Source organism: Penaeus monodon, chromosome 16 (assembly GCF_015228065.2).
Source record: "Penaeus monodon isolate SGIC_2016 chromosome 16, NSTDA_Pmon_1, whole genome shotgun sequence".
NCBI lineage: Eukaryota > Metazoa > Arthropoda > Malacostraca > Decapoda > Penaeidae > Penaeus > Penaeus monodon.
The window spans coordinates 32751343-32757253 of NC_051401.1; positions in this window are offsets into that span (position 1 = coordinate 32751343).

Consider the following 5911-nt stretch of genomic DNA (forward strand, 5'->3'; position numbering starts at 1 on the left):
TTAGTAAAATAAAATTTCTTACCTATGGGTTTATTACTATAATGTATTAACTATAAAGTAATTACCAGCCAATGGTTATTTTGTAATCCTTTTTTTTTGTAGAAATTATCTATGAAAGTTGTGCATTGATAAATGCGTAATCAATCTACACTCAAACAATATAGTACAACAGAAGCAAATAAGTAAGTGTCATATTACAGAACTCATAAAAATTATAATGAGCTCTAGTTCAAAGTCGGCTTCCTGTCAATGCGAACACCTTCTTTTGAAAAGAATCGATCCCTGAACGGTTATCCGACTAAAAAGTGAGCTCTGATCGTGGCTTAGAGTAGAACCTGGAAATTCGCAATACTGAGGAAAGATTTCCTTCTCTTTCCGTTTCTGCCTCCCCTTCCGACACACCCACGGCGCGTCGACCTGGGTGCCTGCACTTGCGACAGAGGGGAAGGGGAAACAGATGGCCACGCTTCCCTCGAGATGAGCGTAATAGACGCAGATTTGTAGCGTCGTTATGGTGAAATACTTTGGCTTTGTTCCCCGTGGCCGGTGAGGAAAGAGGTGCGTTGTGTTGCCGAAGTGGTTACCGTTGTTGTCATTATTAGGAAGAAAATTATTTCAGCATTTTAAGGAAAGTTAGTCTGTTCTTTTGGCTGACAGATTCTTTTTCAAATGGCTCAAGTGGCTCTTTTTCAAATGTTGGTATAAGCAACGGAAACAGGATTTCACTTGCTTTTCTGTCATATACAGATTTTTAAATACTTTTTAGTAATGATTGGGATAATGACCACAGACACTGGCTGTTAAAGATCATTGCCGTGCAGCTGCGGCTACCCATACATCCAGCTGTATTAAAGAAGCAGGTAATTGTGAAGAAAGAGGAAAGCGATAAATAAATAGGGGGAAAGATTACGAGGCAGTCTTTCGATTGTTTGTTTGTTAGATTTCTTGGCTATCGACCAGCAGCATATGGCCATATTAAAACAGCCAGCCAAGATTATTAAGCCAATGGATCCTATTCATTTTTTCAATCTATATAAGGTTATAAGTTCTGTCTCCCTTAGAAAAGTGATTACTTTACTGATGATTCTTTCATCATCTGATAGTATATTTGATCATGTAAAGTCTATATTTTTAATTCTGAAATAATTTTTAAGGTGTTCTCTTTTGTTTGTATATTGGATGCATACTATTAAGAGGTTGTGGATAGTAAGGTTGGTGTTGCATTGGGGGCACCGTGGAGGGAAATTATTTTCTTTGTAGGGAGTGAGGTGTGTCAGTTTTGCAGCATTGACCCTAAGGCGGGCCAACACCATCTCCATGGCCTTAGCTGATGGAAGCCAAGCTTCCATGATGGAAAGAGTGGGGGTTTCCCATGGCGCTATATTTGAATGAACCAGGGTATCGATGTTAGAGATATCTATACCGCATGCCTCTATTGCCATTAGGGTGGCTCGGGTCTCGAGCCACCTTTGCGGCATAGGTCATTGCTAGCTGGCCGCGTCTGAGTCGGAGGGGAGGTACTCCTGACTGCCTCAAGACGTTCGATCCGAGTGCACTTCAGGGCTCCAAGACACACACGCACAACATCCAAACCTTTCAGAATGGAGTTTGATGCCGAACCATACACGATTGACCCATTAACCAAATAAGGGCTTTATATATCATTAGTAAAGACTTTCTATCAGCTCACAATTTATTACCAGAAATACACTTTAGTGCTCTTTGACATTTATTCTTTAATTGACCTATGTGGTCTTTCCAATTGAGTCTACCATCAAAGAGTAGACCAAGAAATCTAGCAGAATTTTGAATAGGTATTGGGTGATACTCTTTGTTGTGGAAAACTTAAAACCCTACTTAAGGCCCCAGTTATGAATCATATCCAGTGCCAGTTGGATGCGATTTCTCGAAAATTCTGAATTACTGCTAGAATGCCAGAATGCACAATCATCAGCGTACAGTGAGTATTTAAGATTCCGAGAGAGAGCTGGTAATATCTTTATCATGCATAGAAATAATGCTGGCGACAAGACACTTCCTTATGGAACCCCGTTTGCCTGGACAAAAATGTCCGAAAAAGTGACATTGTCAGAAAAGAGTTTGACAGAAAAAGTTCTGTCAGACATGAAATTTTGAATAAAAAAGGCAAGTTTCCACGTAATCCAAAAGTATAAAGTTTTCTGAGTAGGCCATATCGCCATATCATGTCGTAGGCTTTTTCTATTTCTAAAAATGCTGAAATCAAAAATTCTTTTTTGCCTCATGAATATGATTGTCCAGTTTTATTAGTTGATCAAGAGTTTGGCGTCCCTTTCGGAAGCCGCACTGCTCGTCAACTAACAAATTACTGGAATTTAAAAAATGCTATAGCCTACTGTCCATGACCTTGGGCGGTAGGAGATGGCAGATCTGGGATTACCCCCTCCTTTCACTATGGGAATGATTTGGGCGAAGTGCCATGGGTTTAGAAAAGTGTGGCTTTTCCAAATTTAATGTACATTTCTAGCAACTTAATCATGTCATCATGATTAAGATGCTTTATCATCTCATATCGAATCTCATCGGGGCCTGGGGATGTTCCTCTACAGGCTTCTAGGGTTCGGACAAGCTCATCCATTGTTAGATCTTTATTGTAATCAAAGTCATCTCCTGTGGCAAAGTGAATTGGTTGCAGCTCAGCTGCTTCTTTGGTGGTCAGGAATACGGGAAGGTAATTTTCTGAGCTGCTTGTATACGAGAACTGCCTGGCGAGTGCATTAGCAATGTCTCTAGGTGAATCAAAATTGGTTCCCTCATGAATAATGTTTTTAATTTTAATAGATGTTTTTCTTATTTATCTTATTGACAGTGGACCAAACCTCTGATATTGTGGTGTTGCTGTTAATTGTAGAGACAAAGCTCCGCCAGGAGTCTCTTTTTGCTTGTCTAATTATTCTACGAACCCTAACTCTTGCTTGTTTGTATTGCAAAAGTTCTCTTTATTGATGTTATTTTTGAAAAGCCTGTAGGCTCTATTGCATTGGCACAGCGCCCTACGGCAATCTGGTGTCCACCATGGAACTCTATGCATAATGTTTTAGGAATGGATATTATTGCTGCATCTAAAGTCGAATTATGAATATTGTTTACTTTATCATCAATGGTTTCTCCAATAAGTTCGAGCTTGACGCTCCTTGTGAAAGCGACCCAGTCTGCTCTTTTTATGTTAAATTTAAGTGCTGATGCCGTTCTTGGCGTGTCGCATGAATATTCAATAAAAATAGGAAGGTGATCGCTTCCCAATAAGTCGTCAATGGTGTGCCACAGGCACCTGGCTGCTATTGATGAAGAGACCAGTGATAGGTCAATGAAGCTCAAAGTACCGGTATTATCGTCCACCCGCGTCGGTCTACCATCGTTCAGAAGGACCAGATCAGACTCATTAATCAACTTAACCACTTGCTCACCTCTACCATCCGCATGCAGGGAACCCCATAACGTACGATGAGCATTAAAATCGCCTAAAGTTACTTTATTTCGTGGCAGACTATCCTGAAGAGAAAAAACTCATCATAAATTACCTCATTATCAGGTGGACAGTAAACTGAACATGTAGTCAGATACGTGTTATTGATTTTTACTTTGCATGCAACAAATTCCAAAGTAGAATCAATTGCCACTTCAGTGAAAGGGAGACTTTGGTAGATGTAATGGCGACTCCGCCTTCACCCCCCTACCCTCTCGATCCTTCCGAAACAGATGGTAGTTCCTCAGCAAAACGACCTCATCTGACATGAGGTTGGTTAAATGCGTTTCAGCCAAAGATGATCTTTTCCGAGAAACAGACCAAAAACCAGGCGAAGGCCTAGCAGGAGCCGCCTGGACAAGGTGTGATCCAGATTGTGATTTGGTATCATCCTCCTTATGCTGCTGCTGCTGCTTTTGCTGGGTTGATTCAGCAATTTGTTGAATTGTATTATTCAATTCTTTAATCTGATTCATTAATTCTTTAACTGTTTCCTTTAACTCTGCAATTTCTTTGTCTTTAGCTGCGAGCTCTTGACTAATGCTGTTTGCATTGGAAGTGTTGTTAGTTGCTGCTGAAGCGTAGGAAGAATTCGGTTTGCTGGTCAAACCTTCAACTTTCCTCTTAGTTTCACCTGTAAGTAACATCATGCCCTCTCATGTATACTAAAATTTCAGTCTCCTTCAAGCTGCTGCACTCGGCAGAGCCAGATTGATGTGGACCTCCACATTTAGCACACGTGAGTGTTCTCAGTGTATTCAGCAGTGTCATGAGATACAGCACATTTACTGCAAGTAAATTTACCAGTATCATTATCATTGCATCGTAATAAGGTGTGTCCAAATTTTTGGCATCTATTACAGTGCATAGGTTTTTGCATATAAGGTCGCACTTGGACAAGTTCGTATCCAACTGTGAAATATTCATGAGTTTTACTTGAAGCAAAAGTCAAAAAAGCACAATCCGGCTTTTGTTCGCACATTCCTCTCTTTCTTGGTCATGCAGTTCACGTCCACTACGCTTTGGTCCTTCGTATTTTCAAGAATTTCACTCTCCTCCATTGTCCTCAAATCCCTGTTAAAGATTACGCCTTCACAGGTATTGGGACCAATAGGGATAGTTACTTTTACTTTCAAATCATGAATCTGCGTCAGTTTAATCAAGTCATTAACCTGGCAGTTGAATTGCACTTTTACAAGGAGGCTACGATCTCGCAATTTACGGACAAAATCGAAATCGCCGTCCACTTGACCATCAAGACCTTCTTGATGAAGGGATTAACGTTCAAAAGCGACTGATTTTCATTCACGCATTTCACTGTCAAATACCTTGCATTCTTTGGAGGGATTGTAAAAACTCGTCGCTCTCGTTTCTCAGCAGTAGGGGTTCCATTGTTCAAGGTCGCGTTAGTCTTAGGAGTGTCATGGGTCGTCCACCCTCCTCGAGAAGGAGAAGGGGTAGTTGGGGAGTCAATCATGCTGGGTTTCGGACCAAATCCAAACCCTGGGCCCATGCCCGATATCCTGAAGGGACCAGATAGCCCTTATCTATTGATAATCAACCTAACAGCAGTAGCTAAGAGAGAGTATGGCATTTTCCGTCCTCTACCCTCCCAATGGAAGCCTGGTTGCGTTCTCCAATACCAAAGAGGGATCGAGTTATGTGGAAGACACCTTACTGCCGAACTTGCCTAAGTGAAGGATGGTAATTTGATGCCCATCCCCCAGGCGAATACGGGAGCCCACAAGGGTACTCCGGTAGGCTCAAGGAAGTCACAGAAGAGAGGAAAAGAATTCAGAATAATATAAAAAGTACGTCAAAGGACGCCTCAGTCTACTGGGCCTCCCTACCCAGGGTCAATGCCCGTAAGGGCTACCCCGGTGTAGAAGAGAGCTGCAGGTCTGAGGTGGGGTGCTGACTACCACTACTGTAGTCTCGTGCGACCTGCAAAAACAAGGCACTGAAGGTGCAGGCAAAGCACAAAGTGCTGAAAGTTCTAAAAAAACAGAAGTTTACTCTAGGAAATCTACGTTATGACTCAGAAACAACAATGCCGAGTGTGACGAGAGGCCCCGGACACCAGGGTAGCTCCTGTAGCACACGACTTATAGTTTGTTGTTGCTGCGTCTGGAAAAAAGGGGTCCGAGCTCTGCAAAATCTCAAACATGAGTGAGTCTTTCAACTCGTGACCGATGACTAATGAATGCTAAAAAAGAAGGAAGAGGAAACGCAGACAGTAAGTGACGTGTGTGTGGCACCACCTCTCACTCGTTTCCTTATTTTGTGGGTGTGTTCCTGTTTTCTACATCTATTCCTGCGTTGAGCAATGCAAGACTGAATGGAAATCTTCTCATAGGACAGGATTAAATTTTTTTTTAAGATTCTTAAGGCTGCCTTTACAGACTA